Source organism: Tachyglossus aculeatus, chromosome 4 (assembly GCF_015852505.1).
Source record: "Tachyglossus aculeatus isolate mTacAcu1 chromosome 4, mTacAcu1.pri, whole genome shotgun sequence".
Lineage (NCBI taxonomy): Eukaryota > Metazoa > Chordata > Mammalia > Monotremata > Tachyglossidae > Tachyglossus > Tachyglossus aculeatus.
Window position 1 is genome coordinate 15,918,839 of NC_052069.1, and position 24,772 is coordinate 15,943,610.

Below are 24,772 nucleotides of genomic sequence, written 5' to 3' on the forward strand. Positions count from 1 at the left end.
TACAGTCTACAAGTGGGAAGACAGACATCAAAACAAGTGAACAGGCATCACTATAAATAAATAAAATTATAGATACATACGCATCAAAACGGGTTGGACACTGTTCCTGTCCTACGTGGGGCTCACAGTCTAAGTAGGAGGGCGTAGGATTTAATCCCCAGTATACGGTTGAGGAAATTGAGGCATAGGGAAGTTAAGGGACTTGCCCAAGGTCACACAGCAAGCAATTGGTAGAGTAGAGATTAGAACCCAGGTTTTCTGACTCCCAAGCCCATGCTCTTTCCACTAGGCCATGCTACTTCTTGAGAGACAGTCATTTCATTCATTCATTCATTCATTCAATCGTATTTATTGAGCACTTACTGTTTGCAGAGCACTGTACTAAGCGCTTGGGAAGTACAAGTTGGCAACATATAGAGACGGTCCCTACCCAGCAGCAGGCACACAGTCTAGAAGCGGGAGATAGACAACAAAACGAAACATATTAACAAAATAAAATAAATAGAATAAATATGTACAAGTAAAATAGAGTAATAAATATGTACAAACATATATACATATAGTCATTTAAATGTTACAGATAGGAAAAATAATGATGGTGGGGGGGAGAATCCAAGAGAAACCAGAGATCAACCAAAATAGGCCACAGTGTCCTTAATCCCCTACTGCAGGGCAGGGCTGAATTGGAGCTGACCAGGAGCTCCTTCAAGTTTGAATTATTTTCTTACCCAAAGGTGCTCCTGCTCTGATAACTCTTGTTGGCTGTTGGTTTGTTCATTCATTCATTCATTCATTCAATCGGATTTATTGCACACTTATCATGTGCAGGGCACCATACTAAGCACTTGGGAAAGTACGACACAAAAATAAACAGACTCATTCCCTGCCCACGAGTTTACAGTCTAGAAGGGGGTTCTGGAAACAATACATTCAGATGATAATACCATGATGATGAAAACTATGACAATGATGGAATTAAGCACCTACTAGATGATAATAATAATAATATTCGTTAAGCACTTACTATGTGTCAAGCACTGTTCTAAGCGCTGGGGTAGATACAAGGTCATCGGGCAAGCAGCGTGGCAGATTAAGACTGAGCCCCATGTGGGACAACCTGATCACCATGTAACCTCCCCAGCGCTTAGAACAGTGCTTTGCACATAGTAAGCGCTTAACAAATACCAACATTATTATTATCAGGTTGTCCCACGTGGGGCTCACAGTCTTCATCCCTATTTGAGGGAACTGAGGCACAGAGAAGCCAAGTGACTTGCCCTAAATCACACAGCTGACAAATGGCAAAGCCGGGATTAGAACCCATTACCCAACACTGTGCTAATGCTCTGGAGACCGCCACCTCACCACCACCCCCGCCAAACCCAGGCTCTATTTCTTCCTGTAATAAATGGGGACAAAAAACCCTGCTCTCCCTTATAAACGAAGTTTCATGTGGGACAGGAACCGTGTCTTATCAATCAATCAATCAATCAAACATATTTATTGAGCGTTTATTGTGTGCAGAGCACTGTATTAAGCACTTGGAAAAGTGCAGTACAACCACAGAGTTGGTATTCATTCAATCGTATTTACTGAGGGTTTACTACGTGCAGAGCACTGTACTAAGCGCTAGGAAGAGTTCACTATAACAAGCAGACACATTCCCACGACGAGCTTACAGTCAAGAGGGGGAGACAGACACTAATATAACTAAATAAATTACATTACAGAGATGTACGTAAGGGCTGTGGGGCTGGTAGATACGTCCCCTGCTCACAACGAGCTTCGGGGGAAAACGGATATTAAAATAAATTACAGATAAGTGAAATAGGGAAATTACAGATAGGGGAGAGGAGGGGAGACAGAAAGAGAGAGGGAGGGAAGGACGGTGAAAGAGGGAGAGGATTAGGGAGGGAGACGTGGGAGGGAGGGAGAAGTGGGAGGGAGAGAGAGGGAAGGGGGAGGGGAGGGGGAAGGGATGGGGATTAGGGATGGGGGATTAGGGAGGGAGACGTGGGAGGGAAGGAGAGAGAGAGGGAAGGGGGAGGGGAGAGGGAGGGGATGGGGATTAGGGAGGAAGGGGGAGAGAGAAAGAGGGAGGGATGGAGGGAGGGAGAGAGATGGGGGAGAGAGATGAGGAAAAGAGGCAGGGAGAGAAAGAGGGAGGGAGGGAGGGAGAGAGATGGGGGAAAGAGAGACAAGGAGAGAGAAGAAGGTGGGAGAGAGAGAGATGGGAAAAAGAGGGAGGGAGAGAAGGGAAAAGAGAAGCAGGGAGAGAGAAGGGGGAGGGAGAGGGATGGGGAAAAGAGACAGGGAGAGAGAAGGGGCGGGAAAGAAATGGGGAAAAGAGGTTGGGAGAGAGAAAGAGGGAGGGAAAGAGAAATGGGGGGAAAGACAGGGAGAGAAGGAGAAAGGGAGGGGGAGATGGGGAAGAGAGAGGGAGGGAGGGGAAGAGGGAGGGGAGAGAGAGAGAGGGGAGGGGAGGGGGAGAGGGTTGGGAGGAGGAAGAGAGAAGTGTCCTGGCCGGGGCCTGGTGGTTCTGACTCCGATGGTCCGACAGCGGCGCCCGCCCTTCCCCGCCCCGAAGCAGCGTGGTTTAGTGGAAAGAGCACGGGCTTGGGAGTCAGAGGTCGTGGGTGCGAATCCCAACTCAGACATTTATTAGCTGTGTGACCTCGGGTAAGTCACTTCACTTCTCCGTGCCTCAGTTCCCTCATCTGGAAAATGGGGGTGAAGACTGTGAGCCCCACGTGGGACAACCTGATCACCTGGTATCTACCCCAGCAGCTTAGTACAGTGCTTGGCACATAGTAAGCGCATAGCAATTACTACAATTATCATTGTTATTATCATTATCCCCCGCCCCTCACTTCCGACCCAACGAGGGTCCTCCGGGGGACGGTGGGGGAGTCCCCAGGGCTGAGGGCCTAGCCCAGCCGAGGCCACGGCCACAGCGGGGAAGCAGAGGGATCCCGTCATCCTTCTAGACTGTCAACCGGTTGGTGGGCAGGGATTGTCTCTATCTGTTGCCGAATTGTACTTTCCAAGCGCTTAGTACAGTGCTCTGCACACAGTAAGCGCTCAATAAATACGATTGAATGAATGAATGAATCCTGCCAGACCGAACTATTCTTCCGCTTCCTCCTCCTCCTCCTCTTTCTCTTCCTTCTCCTTCCCAGCGCTTAGAACAGTGCTTGGCACATAGTAAGCGCTTAACAAATACCATAATTATTATTCTCTTCCTCCTCCTTCTCGCCCTCGTCTCCCCCTCCCCCTCCTGCTCTTCTCCTCCTCCCCTCCTCCTCCCCTCCTCCTCTCCTCCTCCTCCTTCTCCTCCTTCCCAGCGCTTAGAACAGTGCTTGGTACATAGTAAGCTCTTAACATTCGTTCATTCATTCATTCAATCGTATTTATTGAGCACTTACTGTGTGCAGAGCACTGTACTAAGAGCTTGGGAAGTACAAGTTGGCAACATATAGAGACGGTCCCTACCCAACAGTGGGCTCACAGTCTAGAAGGGAGATGGGGAGGGGGAGAGGAAGGAGGGGGCTCAGTCTGGGAAGGCCTCCTGGAGGAGGTGAGCTCTCAGTAGGGCTCACAGTCTAGAAGGGGGAGACAGACAACAAAACAAAACATATGAACAAAATAAAATAAATAGAATAGTGAATATGTGCAAGTAAAATAAACAGAGTAATAAATCTGTACAAACATATATACAGGTACTGTGGGGAGGGGAAGGAGGTAGGGCTGGGGGATGGGGAGGGGGAGAGAAAAAAGGGGGCTCAGTCTGGGAAGGTCTAATGTAATCAATTAGCAATATTCGAGCTTCCTTAACGGGAGGAACACAATCATCTGTTAATCGTGCGTGGGTGAGGTGGCTAGCTCTCACCCATGTGCACTTCCCACTCGTGATGAATCCACTTACTTTCCCACATGGGAGGAATTCATTCCATTCCCCGCGCACATAGTGGGCAGCTAGCTCTCACCATGTCCTCTTCCTACATGGGAGGAATCCACTCATGATTCCCATTCATTCATTCATTCAATCGTATTTATTGGGCGCTTACTGTGTGCAGAGCACTGTACTAAGCGCTTGGGAAGTCCAAGTTGGCAACAGATAGAGACGGTCCCTACCCAACAGTGGGCTCACAGTCTAGAAGGGGGAGACAGAGAACAAAACAAAACATATTAACAAAATAAAATAAATAGAATAAATATGTACAAATAATTCCTGTCAGCAGCAGGGCATACCATAATTATGATTCTCTTCCTCCTCCTTCTCGTCCTCGTCTCCCCCCCTCCTCCTCTTCTCCTCCTCTCCTCCTCCTCCTCCTTCTCCTCCTCCTCGTCCTTCTTCTCTTCCTCTGTCTCCTTTCTCTCCTCCTCCTCTGCCTCCTCCTCCTCCTCCTCGCTGTATCTGATCGTACAAGATCCCTACCGGTGGCCTAGAAATGCCTGCAGAGAGGAGATGGACAGATAGACCAGCGGGCAGACAGGCAGATGATAAATAATAATAATAGTAACAATAAGTATAATAATAGTCTTTGTTAAACGCTTACTACGTGCCAGATACTGTACTAAGTGCTGGGGGAGATACAAGATAAGTGGGTCCACATGGGGCTCACAGTCTAATCAATCGGTCAGTCAATCAATGGTATTTATTGAGCTCTTACTATATGCAAAGCACTGTACTAAGCACTTGGGAGAGTACAATAAAGCAAAAATAGCAGACACGATCCCTAAGTCTAAGTAGAACGAAGAACAGATAGTGAATACCCATTTTACAGATGAGGGAACCGAGGCACAGAGAAGCTCAGTGACTTGCACAGAGTCACACAGCAGGTATGTGGGTGAGCCAGGATTAGAATTTAGGTCCTCTGATTCCCAGGCCCCTGCTCTTTCCACTAAGCCCCACTGCTTCAACCTAATCGATAGTTAGATAGATAAGCTGGTCCTCTAGAGTGTAAGCAGTGAAGCAGCATGGTCTAGTGGAAAGAGCATGTGCCTGGGAATCAGAGGACCTAAATTTAAATCTCGATTCTCCCACATGTCTGTTGTGGCCTTGGGCAAATCACTTAACTTCTCTGGGCCTCAGTTACCTCATCTGTAAAATGGGGACTAAGATTGTGAGCCCCATGTGGGACATGTGCTCCGGCAGCACATATACTAAAATTGGAATGATACAGAGAAGATTAGCATAGCCCCTGCGCAAGGATGACATGCAAATTCGTGAAGCGTTCCATATTTTTGGCCTGGAATGCCCTCCCTCCGCATATCCGCCAAGCTAGCTCTCTTCCTCCCTTCAAAGCCCTACTGAGAGCTCACCTCCTCCAGGAGGCCTTCCCACACTGAGCCCCTTCCTTCCTCTCTCCCTGCTCCCCCTCCCCATCCCCCCACCTTACCCCCTTCCCCTCCCCGCAGCACCTGTATACATGTTTGTACAGATTTATTACTCTATTTTACTTGTACACATTTACTATTCTATTTATTTCATTTTGTTAATATGTTTTGTTTTGTTCTCTGTCTCCCCCTTCTAGACTGTGAGCCCGCTGTTGGATAGGGACTGTCTCTATATGTTGCCAACTTGTACTTCCCAAGTGCTTAGTACAGTGTTCTGCACACAGTAAGCACTCAATAAATACGATTGAATGAATGAATGAATGAATGAATGAACATGAACTGTGTCCAACCTGATTACCTTGTATCTATCCCAGCCTTCGGAACAGTGCTTGGCACACAAATACCACAATTATTATTATTATTACGCTCGTAGTGGGCAGAGAACGTGTCTGTTTATTGATATATTGTACTCTCCCAAGCGCTTAGTACAGTGCTTTGCACACAGTAAGCGCTCAAATGAATGAAGAGTGAATCCCAAGAAACCTAAATTGAATAAGGGGAAATAAGGGAATGAGGGAAAAATAAAATTTCCAGAACGTTTTTGAGTCAGCTGCTCCCTGAGTACTACTCATTGATGCCGGTGGATTGGCTGCGTTGAGAGTGCTGGGGCTGTCATTGTAGGGGAGTCAGTGTCTCTGCTGCAGCTGGGGGAGGGGGAAAAAGAGGACACTACAATTACTTCATTTCTCTGTGCCTCAATTACCTCATCTGTAAAATGGGAGTGAAGACTGTGAGCCCCACATGGGACAACCTGATTACCTTGTATCACCCCCCAGCGCTTAGAACAGTGTTTGGCACGTAGTAAGCACTTAATAAATACCATTATTATTATTATTACAGTGCCGCGTGTCGTACCCCACCCCATTCATTTATTCGATCGTATTTATTGAGAACTTACTGTGTGCAGAGCACTGTACTAAGCGCCTGGGAAAGTACAATACAGCAATAAAGAGAGACAATCCCTGCCCACAACGAGATCACGGGCGGGGAGACATCAATACAAGTAAACAGACATGAATAGAAATAAATAAAATGACAGATATATATATATATATATAAAGTGCTTTGGGGCGGGGGGAAGGCAGAAGGGAGAGGGAGATGAGGAAACGCGGAGCTTAGTCCGGGAAGGCCTCTTGGAGGAGATGGGCCTTCAGTAAGACTTTGAAGGGGGGAAGAGGGAGTCCCACCAAGGTGGAAACCAGACCCTCAACCGAGAGGACCCTGCGTGTCCCCGAAGCCCTGGCCGGGATGAGGGGAGCCGGCCTGCCCCGAACTCATCCTAACGAGCTGCAATCTAGGCGATCTCCATCATGTTTAAGAGGCTTTTAGTTTGTTCAACCTATATTGGACCCTTGGTACCTCTAAAACGAGGAATTCGGATCACGTGACGGAAAAGAATGTGAAAACAGAGTGAAGGAGCAGGAGAAACAAACTGTAAATTCAGTTTGTCAGTATCTCGGAGTTGGCACCAGCCCGGGTTCTTGAAATGTAAAACTGCGAGAAAAACAGCCACCTGGCCCGTTAACGGAGACTTGGGAGCCTTCGCCCTTAATGCATTAGCCAGATAGCGGGTAGAGTTTGTATCTGGCCACAAAGCGGGTAGAAAATGCATTTCTAGCCGATCTGCAGCCCGGCTGCTCTCCCTACAGTTTTCCTGTAGCAAACGAAGCCACCCACTCCTCATGGAGATTTTTCAAGGTAAAATAAAAGGCCCCGGATTGCCATCCTCGAAGTATTTCCCAGGACCTTCTCTCTGCTTCCTCCTGTTCAAATACCGTAGAGTACTGTATTATTATTATCATTATTATTGCCATCCTCGAAGTATCTCCCAAATCCTCCTCTCTGCTTCCTCCTGTTCAAATACCGTAGAGTACTTTATTATTATTATAATTATTTCCATCCTCGAAGTATCTCCTAGGTAATAATAATAATGGCATTTGTTAAGCGCTTACTATGCACTGTTCTAAGCACTGGGGAGGATACAAGGTGATCAGATTGTCCCAAATGGGGCTCACAGTCTTAATCCCCATTTTACAGATGAGGGAACTGAGGCCCAGAGAAGTTAAGTGACTGCCCAAAGTCACACAGCTGACAAGTGGCGGAGCCGGGATTTGAACCCATGACCTCTGACTCCAAAGCCAGGGCTCTTTCCACTGGGCCACGCTGCTTCTCTAGATCCTTCTCTCTGCTTCCTCCTGTTCAAATACCGCAGAGTACTTTATTATTATTATTATTATTATATGTCTGATGGAGCCCTGCCTGAAGCTGTGGACAGTCATTCATTCATTCAATCGTATTTATTGAGCGCTTACTGTGTGCACAGCACTGTACTAAGCGCTTGAAAAGTACAATTCAGCAACAAAGAGAGACAATCCCTGCCCACAACGGGCTCACAGTCCAGAAGCGGGGAGACAGGCATCAAAAGAAGTGAACAGGCATCAATAGCCTCAATATAGTCCCTCACTATTGCAGTCTGAACCCGGCAGAAGGAAAGGCCCGTTGGCTGAGCGTTCTCCTAACTCCAGGACATTCGTTCATTTATTCAGTCACATTTATTGAGCGCTTACTGGGGCAGAGCACTGGACTAGGCGCTTCGGAAAGTACAGTACAGCAATAGAAAGAGACAATCCCTGCCCACCTCTAGCTCACAGTGTGGGAGGGAGCGAGGGGAGTGAGGAGACAGACAACAATAAAAGTAGCGTGGCTCAGTGGAAAGAGCCCGGGCTTGGGAGTCCGAGGTCATGGGTTCTAATCCCGACTCCGCCACCTGTCAGCTGTGTGATTTTGTGCAAGCCACTAAACTTCTCTGTGCCTCAGTTCCCTCATCCGTAAAATGGGGATGAAGACTGTGAGCCCCACGTGGGATCACCTTATATCCCCCCAGCGCTTAGAACAGTGCTTCGCACATAGTAAGCGCTTAACAAATATCATCGTTTAAACAGACATCAAAAGAAATTCAAAAAATTGACGGATGTATACCTAAGTGCTGTAGGGCCAGGGGAGGGGGAGGAGCAAAGGGAGCGAGTCAAGGCGATACAGAAGGGAGTGGGAGAGGAGGACAAGTGGGGCTTATTCTGGGAAGGCCTCCTGGAAGAGATGTCCTTCAGTAAGGCTTTTGAAGAGGGGGAGAGTCATTGTCGAGTCCAGCCCGGCCCAGCCCAGTCCTGTCGGCCGCGATTCGATCAAACTCACGCAGCAGCGAAGCGGATAATTTGACCCAAGCCTGTGTCCGTGCGGACATCGCTCTCTTCGCCCTCCAGGGAAATGACTGCGGGGAAGGAGTTCAGTCCGTCAAATCTGTAGCTGCCTCCCGGGCGGATGAAATCAGCAGTGAAACCTCCTTCGAAATCCCCCGCCCGTTCTGGAAGCAGATTTTTCAGGCATATAACCGTCCTGGAACTGAAGGGAAAAAAAACCAAGAGAACCCTCCCACGTTTTCTGGATGCTTTGTCTGAATACACCAGAATACACTCAAAACACCTCTCGGATCTCCCCCGCGGTTTATTTCCACGTCGCCTACTCTTTTGGTTTTGCTTAAATGGAGCGCAACCAATAAAATAAAAATATTTTTAAAAGAAAAATGCAAAGATCACGAACAGCCTTCCATTCATTCATTCATTCAACCGTATTTACTGAGCGCTTACTGTGTGCAGAGCACTGTACTAAGCGCTTGGGAAGTACAATTCGACAGCCACGGGCTCCATCCGATCATCACAGCGTGGTGTAGACTTCAGGCTTTTCATCTTCGACCTCACCCTTCACTAGCCTCAATCGATCACTGCTATTTATTGAGCGCTAACTATGTGCGGAGCACTGTTCTAAGCGCTCGGGAGGGCACAACACAACAGTTGGCAGACACGTTCCCTGCCCACAACGAGTTTACAATCTAGAGGGGAGACAGACAATAATATTCATTCAATCTTATTTATTGAGCGCTTATTGGGTGCAGAGCACTGTACTAAGCACTTGGAAAGTACAGTTCAGCAACAGAGACAATCCCACCCAACAATGGGCTCGCAGTCTACGAATGAATAATTAATAATATATAATTTAAAGATCTGCACATAAGTACTGTGGGGGTTGAGCCAAAGGTCAAATGCCCAACGGTCACAGATTCCAGTGCACAGACGATGCAGAAAGGAGAGGGAGCCGGGGGAAAGAGGGATTAATCGGGGAAGGCTTCCTGGAGAAGATGTGACCTTGATAATAGTGGAGTTATTCACCATTGGTTAGCTCCATCAGGAAGGATCTAGGCACACACATAATGAATTGCCTCAGACAGTGAAGAAATAGATAGATGATTCAAAATGACAGGGGTCAAAAAAGTGTTTCTTCTTCCTGACTGTGTCTGAATATATAAATGTATGTAGGAAATAGCTATATGACTTTACATATGTGTTTATGTATCGACAGGAACGTGTATGTGCATGCTTTACGTGGAGGAGCCGGCATTAGAATCCAGGTCCTCTGATTCCCAGGCCCGTGTCCTTTCCACTAGGTGAAGGAGACTAGGTTTCTATTATGCCAGGGAAAATTAAATGACATTTGTTAGAGGGGAACAAAAATTATTTTTATGCTTGTTTCAAGATGCCTGGACTCTCATGAGCTGCCACCAGCACTGGGCTATAAACCACTATACTGTTATAATGAGCATCCTCATTATATACGTGTAGGTATTTCTGCATTTATTGATTCATTTGTTCAATTAGATTTATTGAGCGTTTACCGTGTGCAAAGCACTGTACTAAGAGCTTGGGAGAGTGCACTATAATAATACACAGACACATTTTCTGCCCACAGCGAGCTTACACTCTGGAGGACGAGTTTACAGGCAGAGAATATCCGTTTCCAGAGAGGTTTGGCTAAATTCATGGACAAGCGATCGGCGATGAGTTACTAGAGGGAAAGGAAAGGGTACATAATAATAATAATAATAATAATAATAGCATTTATTAAGCCCTTACTATGTGCAAAGCACTGTTCTAAGCACTGGGGAGGTTACAAGGTGATCAGATTGTCCCACGTGGGGCTCACAGTCTTAATCCCCATTTGACAGATGAGGTCACTGAGGCACAGAGAATAATAATAATAATGATGGCATTTATTAAGCGCTTACTACGTGTAAAGCACTGTTCTAAGCGCTGGGGAGGTTACAAGGTGATCAGAAGGGGACCGTTACATGCTAACGCTAGCAAGGAGGGTTACAACACGATGTGTTGTCCCCTCAAGCATCGTGTGGTCACTGCTGGAGATGAAATCCTAAACTGGACGGAACACGGTTCTGACCCAACAGGGATTACCGTCTCATTTTCTCGTGTAGATCTGATTCCCTGTTTTCCAACTGGGAAGCATTCTGCACCGTGAAGTTCGAGGGTTTTCCCGAGGTCACTGCACGGGTATTCCTGACAGAGACATTGAATCGCTGGGGAAGAAGAGCTGGATAAGGAAGAGTCTGTGCCACCGCACATTCTTCTCTTTTTCTCTCCTTACTTTCCGAAACCTCATTCGTTCATTCATTTAATCGCATTTTTTTTTTAGGGAGAGGGACTGGATTGCCTAATTTACCCTCGTCTATCACAGCTCCAGCATGCTTGTTCTTTTCCCAAGATTGTCTACCTCAGCGTCTCAAAACTCTGAAGGTTGTTTTTCAAATTAGGTTGCTGAGAAATGAAAAACAAATTAAAAATATAAAATCAAGAGGGGGGAAACTTGCGAGACGAAGTATAGTTGAAAATCCTTCAAAGGGTTATTCATCGAGAGAGTTATATTTGGCGAAATGTTGGCTTTATAATTTCTCATCTGTTCGTTGCCATCAAGCCTTATGCCAACAGCCTGCTAGGCAGTTTAAAGAGGATAACTCTATCATCAGACACCCTCGCATCGTGGCTCTAGGGGCTAGAGCACAGGCCTGGGAGTCGGAAGGACCTGGGTTCTAATCCCGGTTCTGCCACTTTTCTGCGGTGTGACTTTGGGCAAGTCACTTCACTTCCCTGTGCCTCAATTACCTCATCTATAAAATGGGGATTAAGGGCTGTGAGCCCCATGTGGGACAGAGATTGGGTCCAAACAGCGTGGCTCAGTGGAAAGAACACGGGCTTTGGAGTCAGAGGTCATGGGTTCAAATTCCGGCTCTGCCAACTGTTAGCTGTGTGACTTTGGGCAGGTCACTTCACTTCTCTGTGCCTCAGTTACCTCATCTGCAAAATGGAGATTAAAACTGTGAGCCCCCCGGGGAAACCTGATCACCTTGTAACCTCCCCAGCGCTTAGAACAGTACTTTGCACATAGTAAGCGCTTAACAAATGCCATCATCATTATTATTAAACCATCATTATAGGTAGCTAGTAATAATAATAATAATGCTGGCATTTGTTAAGCGCTTACTATTGGCCAAGCACTGTTCTAAGCGCTGGGGTAGATACAAGGTAATCAGGTTGTCCCACCTGGGTCTCACAGTCTTCATCCCCATTTTACAGATGAGGTAACTGAGGTACAGAGTAGTGAAGTGACTTGCCCAAGGTCACACAGCTGACAAGTGGCAGAGCCGGGATTAGAACCCATGACCTCTGACTCCCAAGCCCGTGCTCTTTCCACTAAGCCACGCTGCTTCTCATAGTACTTACGCTCCTTCCCACTGTACTTACCCCAGCGTTTAGAACCATGCTTGACACATAGTAAGTGCTTTACAAGTACCATCATTATTACTTCACTTCTCTGTGCCTCAGTTGCCTCATTTGCAAAATGGGGATTAAGACTGTGTCCAACCTGATGAGCATGCATTTATCTCACTGCATAGTACAGTAAACGCTTAACCAATACCATTTTTTTTAAAGTGTCTATCTACTGAGAATCTAAACTGCGATCCCTAAGGCACTGGGCCGGTTGCAGACACATTTTACTGGTTCCCAGTTCTATAGCCTTGATCTGTGGATTTAGCCGATGTTGTCCGGGGTCTAGCGAACCGAAGAAGGAGAAGGAGAAGAAGGAGAAGAAGAAGAAGAAGAAGAAGAAGAAGAAGAAGAAGAAGAAGAAGAAGAAGAAGAAGAAGAAGAAGAAGAAGAAGAAGAAGAAGAAGGAGGAGGAGGAGGAGGAGGAGGAGGAGGAGGAGAAGGAGGAGGAGGAGGAGGAGGAGGAGGAGGAGGAGGAGGAGGAGGAGAAGAAGAAGAAGAAGAAGAAGAAGAAGAAGAAGAAGAAGAAGAAGAAGAAGAAGAAGAAGAAGAAGAAGGAGGAGGAGGAGGAGGAGGAGGAGGAGGAGGAGGAGAAGGAGGAGGAGGAGGAGGAGGAGGAGGAGGAGGAGAAGAAGAAGAAGAAGAAGAAGAAGAAGAAGAAGAAGAAGGTCATTTGTTAAGCACTTTGTGCTAAGAACTGTTCTAAGCGCTGGGGAGGATTCAGGGTGATCAGGTTGTCCCACGTGGGGCTCACAGTCTTAATCCCCATTTTACAGATGAGGTAACTGAGACACAGAGACGTTAAGTGACTTGCCCAAAGTCACTCAGCTGACAAGTGGCGGAGTCGGGATTAGAACACATGACCTCTGACTCCCAAACCCGTGCTCTTTCCACTGAGCCACGCTGCTTCTAATCTTTGGCTAGGAAAGCGAGATCAACCCTTGCGGCTAGCGAGCGCTGTCCGGCCCTCTCGTCTTCTGGATGGAGCTGACCGACAGCAGAAACCCCCTATCCTAGGAGGAGCTGTGACTCTCGGGGCAGGGAAGGAGATGCTCGCTGGTAACAATAACAAAAGTAATATTATTATAATAGCAATAATTATAATAACAGTATGTGTTTACTATATGCCAAGCTCTGGAGTCGATACCATCAGATCAGTCACAATCGTATCCCACTTGAGTTCACAGGCTAAGAGTGGGGCAAGGAAACTGAGGCCCAGAGAAATGAAATGACTTTCCCAGAGTCACACCGTCGGGGTTAGAACGCAAGTCTCCTCACCCCCAGTTCTGTGCTCTGTCCGCTAGGCCTCGTTGTCCTTTCTGTCCCCGGATGGACGCCTAGTCTGTGCGGGGGGGAATAAAGGAGCCCAGCTAGGGGAGAGGATCAAGGTGATGTGTGTGGAGGGGGAGTACAAAAAGGGGGGAAACAGCGTGGTTAAGTGGAAAGAGCACGGGTTTAGGAGTCAGAGGACCTGGGTTCTAATCCCGGTTCCGCCACTTGTCTGCTGTGTGACCTTGGACTTCATTTCTCTGTGCCTCAGTTACCTCATCTGTAAAATGAGGATTAAAACTGTGAGCCCCCCCCCCCCCCATCCACCACCGTGGGACAACCTGATTACCTTGTATCTACCCCTGGGCTTAGAACAGTGCTCGGCGCATAGTGATCTCTTAACAAATACCACTGTCATTATGGTTGTTATTATGATTACAACTCCGACTGCGACTCCAGGCTCCCAGAAAGGCTGTTTCCATAGAAGTTTTGAAACAACCGCCCCTCGCCAATTCTTCACCCCCTCGAGCCCCTATCTCCCGTGAGGTTTAAGGTCCCCGAGTTCTGACTTTCCCCTTCTTCTCCCTCCTTCCCTTCCCCCCGACTCCACCCCCTCCCCCCCCCCCACCCCCGGGCCCAACCTCCGTCTCCCCTTTCCCGATCCTCAGTGCCAGGGAGGCAAACCATAGTGTAGCGTCCAGGAGCCCGGCCTGAGAGCCAGAAGGTCATCGGTTCTAATTCCGACTTCCCCACTGGTCTGCTGTGTGACCTTGGGCAAATCACTTCACTTCTCTGGGCTTCAAGTGACCTCAGCTGTAAAATGGGGATGAAGACTGTGAGCGCCATGTGGAACAGGGACTGTGTCCCATCCGATTTGCTTGTGTCCATCCAAACGCTTAGTACTGTGCCTGGCACAAAGTAAGCGCTTAACAAATGCCATAATGATAATGATTATTATTAATAAATCGATTTCTCCCCGAATGCCAGAGCTTTCCTTTCCAGATAGGGGTCGGTATTTCGGGGGAGGGGATGGAGAGGGGAAGGAGGGAGGATTGCTTCTTGTTTGCACCTGGAATCAGAGAGTAGGGGAGGGGTGGGTTGGATGGATGGATGGGGGTGGGGGTGGGTGGGAGGAAGTAGCCCGATCGGATTTATTGGGGCTAAATCTCAGCCGAGCCCAGGGACTCCCTCCCCCCAAACCCCCCCACTCCCACCCCCACATATGGTCTGTGGATTTAGGTGTCAAAAACCGGAGAATTAGAAATGGTAATTTTCCGTCATTATAGGTGAAATGCGATCTATCACAACAACTGGAACATGTCTCCGTGCTAGCGAAAATAATGTTAATGATTACGCATCATTATGGATGTCAAGCAGAGTCCATTAAGTTGTATGAAGAAATTATCCTTGACGTGCGAAATCAAACTACAAATATACAGGCCGGGCATTCAGGAGACCAAGAGCTGGGCCTTGGGGAGAGAAGTCGGGCGGGGGTGGTGGAAAAATCGCAGTATTTTCTTAATAGAAAACTGCAGAGGACATTAATAACCTCCCCTCCTCGGCCTTCCCCACCCCCATTATTTGAGTGCCTCGTCCAGCGCTCCTCTTCCATCCCCTCCTTCCTCAGAGCCCCCAACTCAAGTTCACCAGAAGCTTTGCCCCTGGAGGCTAGTGGGGTGTGTGTGTATGTGTGTGTGTGTGTTGTGTGTGTGTGTTGTGTGTACGTGTGTTGGATAGCAGGGGGAGGGAGGTGGAAGGGGGGGACGGAGGAGAGATGCCCCCAGAATAGGCCAGAGGCCAAATGCCGTTTAGTTAGTTCAGGATGACTGGGGCTGCTCTATTTCATTCAGTCATTCAGTCATTCAATCGTATTTATTGAGCGCTTACTGTGTGCAGAGCACTGTACTAAGCGCTTGGGAAGTCCAAGTTGGCAACATATAGAGACGGTCCCTATCCATATATGTATATATGTTTGTACATATTTATTACTCTATTTATTTATTTATTTATTTTACTTGTACATATCTATTCTATTTATTTTATTTTGTTAGTATGTTTGGTTTTGTTCTCTGTCTCCCCCTTTTAGACTGTGAGCCCACTGTTGGGTAGGGACTGTCTCTACATGTTGCCAACTTGGACTTCCCAAGCGCTTAGCACAGTGCTCTGCACACAGTAAGCGCTCAATAAATACGATTGATGATGATGATGATGATAGAAGGGGGAGACAGACAACAAAACAAAACATGTTAACAAAATAAAATAAATAGAATAAATATGTACAAATAAAATAGAGTAATAAATACGTACAAACATGTATACATATATACAGGTGCTGTGGGGAGGGGAAGGAGGTAAGGCGGGGGGATGGGGAGGGGGAGGAGGGGGAGAGGAAGGAGGGGGCTCAGTCTGGGAAGGCCTCCTGGAGGAGGTGAGCTCTCAGTAGGGCTTTGAAACCCTTCCACCAGGAATTCATTCATTCATTCAATCGTATTTATTGAGCGCTTACTGCGTGCAGAGCACTGTATTAAGCTCTTGGGAAGTAAAAGTTGGCAACATATAGAGACGGTCCCTACCCAGCAGTGGGCTCACAGTCTAGATGAAATAGAAGGGGAAGGAATAGGAAGGAATAGAAAGGGAGCTGAGCCGCCTTCATTCAATCGTATTTATTGAGCCCTTACTGTGTGCAGAGCACTGGACTAAACGCTTGGGAACGTAGAATCCAGCAATAAAGATAATACAGTAATAAATCCTGGTCCACAGGGAGCTCGCAGTCCAGAATTTGATGATGATGATGGTGGAGCCATTTCCGTCACCTGCCTACTTCCCTGTCGGCCTCTCTCCCCCCTTCTCCTTTCCTCTCCTGTCCCCTTCTCTCCCCCCCAACCCCCTGCCTCCCCTTCCCCGTCCTTGGCCTATCCCCACTCCCCCCAGCGTGGCTTAGTGGAAAGAGAGCGGACTTGGGAGTCAGAAGTCGTGGGTTCTAATCCGGGCTCTGCCACTTGTCAGCCGTGTGACTTTGGGAAAGTCACTTCACTTCTCTGTGCTTCGGTTACCTCATCTGGAAAATAGAGATTAAGACTGTGAGCCCCACGTAAGACAACCTGATTACCGTATATCTACCCCCATGCTTAGAACAGTGCTTGGAATATAGTAAGCGCTTAACAAATGCCATCATTTATTTATTTATTTATTTATTTATTTATTTTTTACGCACACCCTCTCTCCACCTCTGCCTTTCCCTTTGCCCTTCCCTCTCCTGTCTCCCTCTCCCACCCCCACATATACTCTCCCTCCCCTCTCCCTCTTCTATCCCCCTCCCCACTACATACATACACACAAACACACACACCCTCTCGCCCCTCTTTTCTTCCTCCTGCTTCCCCCTGGGACAGTTTTTCTTCGCCTGGAGAAAGAAAATCCTTGAAGGACTTGAAGATAAGCTTGCCCACTTCCTCCACTCGCTGGCCAGCTCCGCAGAGACCCTGGCAGGCGAGTGATCCCTGGCTGGGCGAGTCCTTGCCAGGCGGAGGGCCGGATCCCTGGATCCCAAAGTGACTCTTCTGGCCAAGATCCCCCCGCCCCACCTTTCTCTCTCCCTCTTTCTCTCTGTTTCTCTTCCGCCCTTTCCCACGAAATCTGGCCCTTCGAAGAGGATGAGGAAGGGGGGAGTGAATGGCTCTGATGGAGATTTCATCTACTTAAAGTTCTCTCAAGAGCACACCTGCACACTTTGTAGATCTTGCTCCTTAATAGTTGGCTGAGGAGTGTGTGTGTGTGTGTGTGTGTGTGTGTGTGTGAGAGAGAGAGAGAGAGAGAGAGAGAGAGAGACAGAAAATGTCAGACAGCTAGAGACCCAGAGAGACAGACAAAAAAAAGAGAAACAGAGAATGAAAGGGAGAATGGAAGGAGGAGACTTGGTGAAGCGTTCCTTCAAATTTAAGCGTAATGTAATGTGCAAAGGTTCCTCAGGACCTAACGGGTAACAACAATCAAAACGCAGGAAGGACCTTTCTGTTCTGGTTGAGGATTTAGGAGGCATTTTTGTTTGCTTGTTTGGTTGTTGAATTTCCTGCCCCTGGGTGAAGTGGAAAACTCACAGTTGCCTGCTTTGTTATTCTGAAGCCGCTGAGAAGAATGGCCCTGCTGCTCCCGACTGTGAACTCGCTGTTGGGTAGGGACCGTCTCTATACGTTGCCAACTTGTACTTCCCAAGCGCTTAGTACAGTGCTCTGCACACAGTAACCGCTCAATAAATACGATTGAATGAATGAAAGAATGAAGAATGAGCCATTTCACTGTTTCACTTCTTCTTTTGATGATATTGCAGTGGTTTGTTGTTGTTGTTGTTGTTTTCGGTCAAAACAAGGTCCCACGAACTCTGAAATGGTGGCGATTTGATCCGAAGCTGCAGGACTGTAACGCCTTAGCTCTCCGAAGTGAAAGAACCAGCTCTGCACTTCAACAACCACGGGCGCTTACGAAATGTCAAAATTTTCTTCCCCTGCACAGTTCCCCGGCAGGACTCATGGCAAAAAATATCCCAGAGGCCGGAGCTGATTCCCTTTTTTAAACTTCAGTTTTTCTTTTCTTTTCTTTTCCAAGTGGCCATTGGATCCCTAACCTCGTACTAATTTAAATTAATAACATCTCTCTGCTCCACATGTGTTCGGGGGAACGGGCTAGGATTTTAGCCAAACATCACCCCACAGTCCTTTAGAAATATCTGCTCCATTAGTTTTCGGGCCCAAGCCATTTAGATCTCGTTTAGCTCTCTCAAAAAGTTTTTTTTTCCTTTAAAGCTTTCAGTATAGTGCCGTCTCTGACCGAAAAAAAATTAAATATGGGATATTTTTCACTCTATTTCACTTCGGGCTGTCAGGGGCTCAATTCTTTTCTTTTCCAGGAAAGATCACTTTGCCTCTGTAAAAACACAGCGCTGAGAAACTGAAGGCCCCCGGCTTAGGTGGAGCAGATGCCGGGAGAAACCGAGCTGTTTATAAGGGGATGTGGAACTTCTTGGGTAAAGGACACGCATGCTGGTGTCCAGACGCTGATCCTTGCCCGTTTCCTTCTTTAGGAATCATAAAATCGACAGAGCGTCATGCAGGGAGACTGTCAGGGAATCCTTGGCAAATACTCCCCTGCCCCTTCTACCCTGTCACTGGTGGTTGTGCGTGTGTGTGTATGCGTGCATACATGTGTGTGATTGTGTGTGTATATGTGCGTGTATAGGGGGGTGGGGGACGGGGGAGGGAGTTTCTATCCGGCTCCATCGCCAGCAAGCTGCCCAAGAGCTGAGAATCCCTGGCCGAAAAAGGACCTCCATTTTGTAATTTTAATCTGTAATATCTGTCGTATTATATCCGTACTTTTATTAATAATAATAATAATGACATTTTTAAGCGCTTACTATGTGTAAAGCACTGTTCTAAGCGCTGGGGAGGATACAATGTGATCAAGTTGTCCTACGTGGGGCTCACAGTCTTAACCCCCATTTTTACAGATGAGGTAACCGAGGCTCAGAGAAGTTAAGTGACTTGCCCAAGGTCACACAGCAGACTTGTGGTGGAGCCGGGATTCGAACCCATGACCTCTGACTCCAAAGCCCGTGCTCTTTTCACTGAGCCACGCTGCTTTTTGTTGAGCGCTTACTATGTGCCAAGCACTGTTCTAAGCGCTGGGTTAGATGCAAGCACTGTTTTAAGCGCCGGAGTAAATACAAGGTAATCAGATTGTCCCATGTGGGGCTCAGAAGTCTTAATCTCCATTTTCCAGATGAAGTAACTGAGGCCCAGAGAAGTTAAGTGGCTTGCCCGAGGTTACACAGCAGACAAGTGGCGGAGTAGGGATCGGAACCCAAATCTTCTGACTTCCAAGCCCAGGGTCTTGCCACTAAGCCACGCTGCTCCTCTGTAATTTCTCTGTAATTGTATGTATTCATATCCATAATTTTATTTATTTGTATTTATGTCTGTTTACTTATAATGATGTCTTGATGCCCGTTTACTTGTACTGATGTCTGTCTCCCCCCTCTAGACTGTGAGCTCGCTGTGGGCAGGGATTGTCTCTATCGCTGTCTTGTACTTTCCCAAGCGCTTAGTACCGAGCACACCGTAAGCGCTCAAGAAACACGATCGAGTGAATGAACTGTACCGGATCTGAAATCGGCCGCTGAAAATCAGGATGCTAGCTGGTGTGTCCTCCCGTGGAAACCCCGGTTTTTCGGGGTTTCTGCTCCTGTAAATCGGGTTCGGGGGCCTCGAAGGCCGGGGCTACGCAGGTGCTGGGACTAAGCAGCGTGGCTCAGTGGAAAGAGCACGGGCTGCGGAGCCAGAGGTCGTGGGTTCTAATCCCGCCTCCGCCACTTGTCAGCTGTGTCACCTTGGGCAAGTCACTTACCTTTAGAGAAGCAGCGTGGCTCAGTGGAAAGAGCACGGGATTTGGAGTCAGAGTTCATGGGTTCAACTCCCGGCCCCACCAATTTTTTTTTATTAAGCGCTTACTATGTGCAAAGCACTGTTCTAAGCGCTGGGGAATTTACAAGGTGACCAGGTTGTCCCACGTGGGGCTCACAGTCTTAATCCCCATTTTACAGAGGAGGTAACTGAGGCCCAGAGAAGTGAAGTGACTTTCCCAAAGTCACACGGCTGACAAGTGGCAGAGCCGGGATTTGAACCCGTGACCTCTGACTCCAAAGCCCGGGCTCTTTCCGCTGAGCCACGCTGCTTCCCAATTGTCAGCTGTGCGACTTTGGGCAAGTCACTTAACTTCTCTGGGCCTCAGTTCCCTCATCTGTAAAATGGGGATGAAGACAGTGAGCCCCACGTGGGACAACCTGATCACCTTGTAACCTCCCCAGCGCTTAGAACAGTGCTTTGCACCTAGTAAGCACTTAATAAATGCCATCATTATTATTATTCTCTGGGCCTCAGTTCCCTCATCTGTAAAAAATGGGGATGAAGACTGTGAGCCCCACATGAGATAACCTGATTACCTTGTATCTACCCCAGCGCTTAGAACAGTGCTTGGCACATAGTAAGCGCTTAACAAATACCAATATTATTATTATTATTATTATTATTATTGTTAATTACTCTGGCCCGAGATCATCTCCACCCTCACCTCGTCGAAAATAGACTTTCACCGGCCTCCTGCCTCTCAGAGCTTAAGCTGGGGGTGGCTGTATACCCTAGCGGAGACTCCGACCTGTCCTCATCCACAGACACTATGCAAACTCAGGGACACTCTGTGAATACACACACACACTCACACTCACACACTTTCTAGAGTGTGAGCCCGCTGTTGGGTAGGGGCCGTCTCTATATGTTGCCAGCTTGTACTTCCCAAGCGCTTAGTCCAGTGCTCTGCACACAGTAAGCGCTCAATAAAAACGATTGAATGAATGAATGAACATAGGTTCCATATACACACCCCATTCTCCTAGATCCTAAGGCCCAGAGGCCCTTGACAAACACAAGGAGAGCCATTCAAAAAAATATTAATAAGCTTACTAAAATGAACTGCTTTACCGGAGCTGGTTTTATAGCAACCCCACAAATTCCCACAAACCCACACTTCCTGGCTGACAACAGCCGAAAACACTCATTTATGTATGTCGGTGTTTGTTTCTTCATTTGTCGCCAGAGTCTGGCTTTGGGGGCAGAAGGGAGAGCCTCGGTGATCCGGACAGGGCCTTAGAGGAGCAGGGCTCGGAAAACCCAGAACATCCTCTTTCCCAGAAGATGGTAGGAGTGTGTGTGTGTGTGTGTGTGTGTGTGTGTGTGTGTGTGTGTGTGGTGTGTGTGGTGTGTGTGTGGTGTGTGTGTGTGATGTGTGTACACGCAAATATCCGTCGTGTTCAAAGAAGAAGCCATGACGGTGGAATTCACTTACCAGGGCGTGCGGGGCAGAAGAGGCCAATGTGGGACCCGCAGGCAGTCAATCCATCAATCCACGGCATTTCTTAAGCGCTTACTATGCGCAGAGCACTGTGCTGTGTGCTTGGGAGACTGAAATGCAACAGACTTAGCAGACCGGTTCTCTGTCCTTAATGAGTCCAGAGTTCCGGCCGCGTTGCTCGCACATCCACCGCGCGGGTTATTTCGACCACAGAGTTGAACTTCAATTTAGCTTTTTATTCATTCATTCTTTCAATAGTATTTATTAAGCGCTTACGGTGTGCAGAACACTGTGCTAAGCGCTTGGGAAAGGGTGATACAGCAATAAAGAGTGACAGTTCCTGCCCACAACGAGCTAGAGGGAGAGGACACGAGATGACAGCATAGAAGGCTAAACTCTTCCCTTTCAGGCTTTTCGGATACAAGGTTTAGGGGTCAGGGGTCGGGGCAGAAGGGGTCCTGCAATGGATATCCGCCCCGTCCCTAATTTCCAAGGTCCTCCGCAGCCCGGAAGAGCCCACCGCCGAATTTCTCCTTAGCCCCCTTGTGAGAAGGAGAGGACCTGAATTCTAATCCCAGCTCCGCCTCTTACCGGCCCTGTAACCTTGGACAAGTCACTTAATTTCTCTGTGCCTCAGTTTCCTTAACTGTAAAATGGGGACTTAGTACCTCCCCCCTACTTAGACAGTGAGCCCCATATGGGACCAGATTATCTTGGCTCTACACCAGCGTTTAGGACGGTGTTTGGCACAAAGTAAGCGTTTAACAAATACCGCGATTTATTATTCTTATTATTACTATTCATTCATTCATTCAATCCTGTTTATTGAGTGCTTATTGTGTGCGGAACGCTTGGGAAAGTACAACACAACAAAAAATAGTGACATTCTCCGCCCACGAGGACAGGAAGGGAGAGAGCTGGGGCACGTCCATGCATTCATTCAATCGTATTTACTGAGCGCTCCCTGTGTGCAGAGCAATGTACTAAGCGCTTGGGAGAGGACAAAAGAGGAATAAACTGACACATTCCCAGCCCACGACGATTTTACAATCTAGAGGGATTGTCCTACAACCTTTTTCTTCCCAAATCGGGGGTGGGGGTGGGGGGGTCTCCCTGTGGCCTCTCCCACCCAGTCCCCCTCCTTCTTCGAAGCCCCCTGATTGCAGCTGGGACTCAGATCCTGGACAACAACAACATAATAATAATTAATAGTAAGAAGAATTGTTGTTATTATTATTATGGCATTTATTAAGCACTTACCATATGCCAGGGGCTCTACTAAGCGCTGGGGTGGATACAAGGTAATCAGGTTGGACACAGTCTCTGTCCCGCGCGGGACTCGCAGTCTAATCCCCATTTTACAGATGAGGTAACTGAGGCCCAGAGAAGTGGAGCGACTTGCCCAAGGTCCCACAGCAAAGTGGCGCGGTCGGGATTAGAACCCATGACCTTCCATCTCTCATTCATTCATTCATTCAATCGTATTTATTGAACGCTTACTGTGTGCAGAGCACTGTACTTCGAAGCAGTGTGGCTCAGTGGAAAGAGTCCGGACTTTGGAGTCAGAGGTCATGGGTTCATATCCCAGCTCTGCCATGACAGCTGCGTGACTTTGGGCAAGTCACTTAATTTCTCTGTGCCTCAGTTACCTCATCTGTAAAATGGGGATTAAGTCTGTGAGCCCCACGTGGGACAACTTGATTACCTTGTATCTACCCCAGAGCTTAGAACAGTGCTTTGCACATAGTAAGCGCTTAATAAATGCCATTATTATTATTATTATTATTATTACTAAGCACTTGGGAAGTACAAGTTGGCAAAATATAGAGACGGTCCCTAACGAACAGTGGGCTCACAGTCTCCCAGCCCCCTGCTCTATCCACTAGGCCATGCTACTTCTCCATCCGTCTCCGCGGCCCTCAGGGAGAAACTCAGTCCCCAGTGGAAGTCGCCAGGGCCCTCAGCGAGCTAGGCCTGGCTTTACTCTCCAACGCAGAAAGACTAGATCCCGAGAGCCTTCCAGAGAAAACCAGTCAGAAAGCCTCAATTCCTGCTGAGGTTCTGTCTCTGTGGATTTATGCCCGCTCCGTCTCTAAGGGCTGCAAATGGAGAGTTTCCTTTGGCAGACCGAATGAGGCAGATTGCTTCTAACGGCCGGAGAGAACTTTATGTCCTCCTGGGCATGTCGTGGAAAGCTAGCCTCCCCACATTCCTTCGTTTTTATGGGGACGGGAACTGGTCGGTTATCAGGCCGAGCAGGATAAGGTACCCAGGGATCCATCAAGCGCTTAGTACAGTGCCAAGCGCTTAGTACAGTGCTCTGCACCCAGTAAGCGCTCAATAAATACGATTGAATTAATAATAATAATAATGATGATGATGATGGCATTTGTTAAGCGCTTACTATGTGCAAAGCACTGTTCTAAGCGCTGGGGGGGGATACAAGGTGATCAAGTTGTCCCACGTGGGGCTCACAGTCTTAATCCCCATTTTACAGACGAGGTAGCCAAGGCACAGAGAAGTTAAGTGACTTGCCCAAAGTCACACAGCAGACATGTGGCGGAGCCGGGATTCAAACCCAAGACCTCTGACTCCAAAGCCCGTGCTCTTTCCACTGAGCCATGCTGCTTCTCTAATAATAATGATGGAATTTGCTAAGCGCTTACTATGTGCAAAGCACTGTTCTAAGCGCTGGGGAGGTTACAAGGTGATCAGGTTGTCCCACGGGGTGCTCACAGTCTTCATCCCCATTTTCCATATGTGGTAACTGAGGCACAGAGAAGTGAAGTGACTTGCCCAAAGTCACACGGCTGATACTTGGCAGAATCGGGATTCGAACCCATGACCTCTGACTCCAAAGCCCGGGCTCTTTCCACTGAGCCACGCTGCTTCCAATGAATGAATGAATCCTTGGCTGACCGGGCCTAAACGCCCTCCAACCACACCGACTTTTAGGGCAGACACAGGAGATTTGAATTAACAAGAGGGGAAAATAACGCTCCCATTTCCGCCACGCATTCGAGCGGAAGGGAGTACAAAATGAAATTTTTTCCCAGGTTGGGGCGGTGGGGAGTGGGTGAAAGGCGCTATATAATAGCAGCACGTGGACAGCGCCGGGTTTATTGGTTCTTTATGGGAAGTGCCCGTGTCGTCTTTTAATTGGAAATGCAAACACGAATAAAACATTTCTCTTTCCAGATCCTGCTGCAGTTCCCCTCTCAGACTGAATCCGTCTCCTCTCATCAGGGGACTTGTTGTCGACTTGTACTTCCCAAGCGCTTAGTACAGTGCTCTGCACACAGTAAGCGCTCAGTAAATACGATTGAATGAATGAATGAGGGTGCGGCATGTACCGTTCTCCGTCATTCCTCTTTATTATTTTATTTATATGTACAACCTGTATATATGTATATATGGTTGTACATATTTATTACTCTATTTATTTATTTATTTATTTATTTTACTTGTACATTTCTATCCTACTTATTTTATTTTGTTGGTATGTTTGGTTCTGTTCTCTGTCTCCCCCTTTTAGA

At 47.7% G+C, this 24,772-nt stretch overlaps 1 non-coding gene across 1 annotated transcript; it reads left to right on the forward strand.

Annotated features, from left to right (window-relative positions):
* Positions 1-5,146: 5,146 nt before the first annotated feature.
* On the forward strand, positions 5,147-5,249 carry LOC119927870. Its single transcript, XR_005450836.1, has one exon. It is a non-coding gene; the product is annotated as a U6 spliceosomal RNA (small nuclear RNA).
* The last annotated feature ends 19,523 nt before the right edge of the window (positions 5,250-24,772 follow it).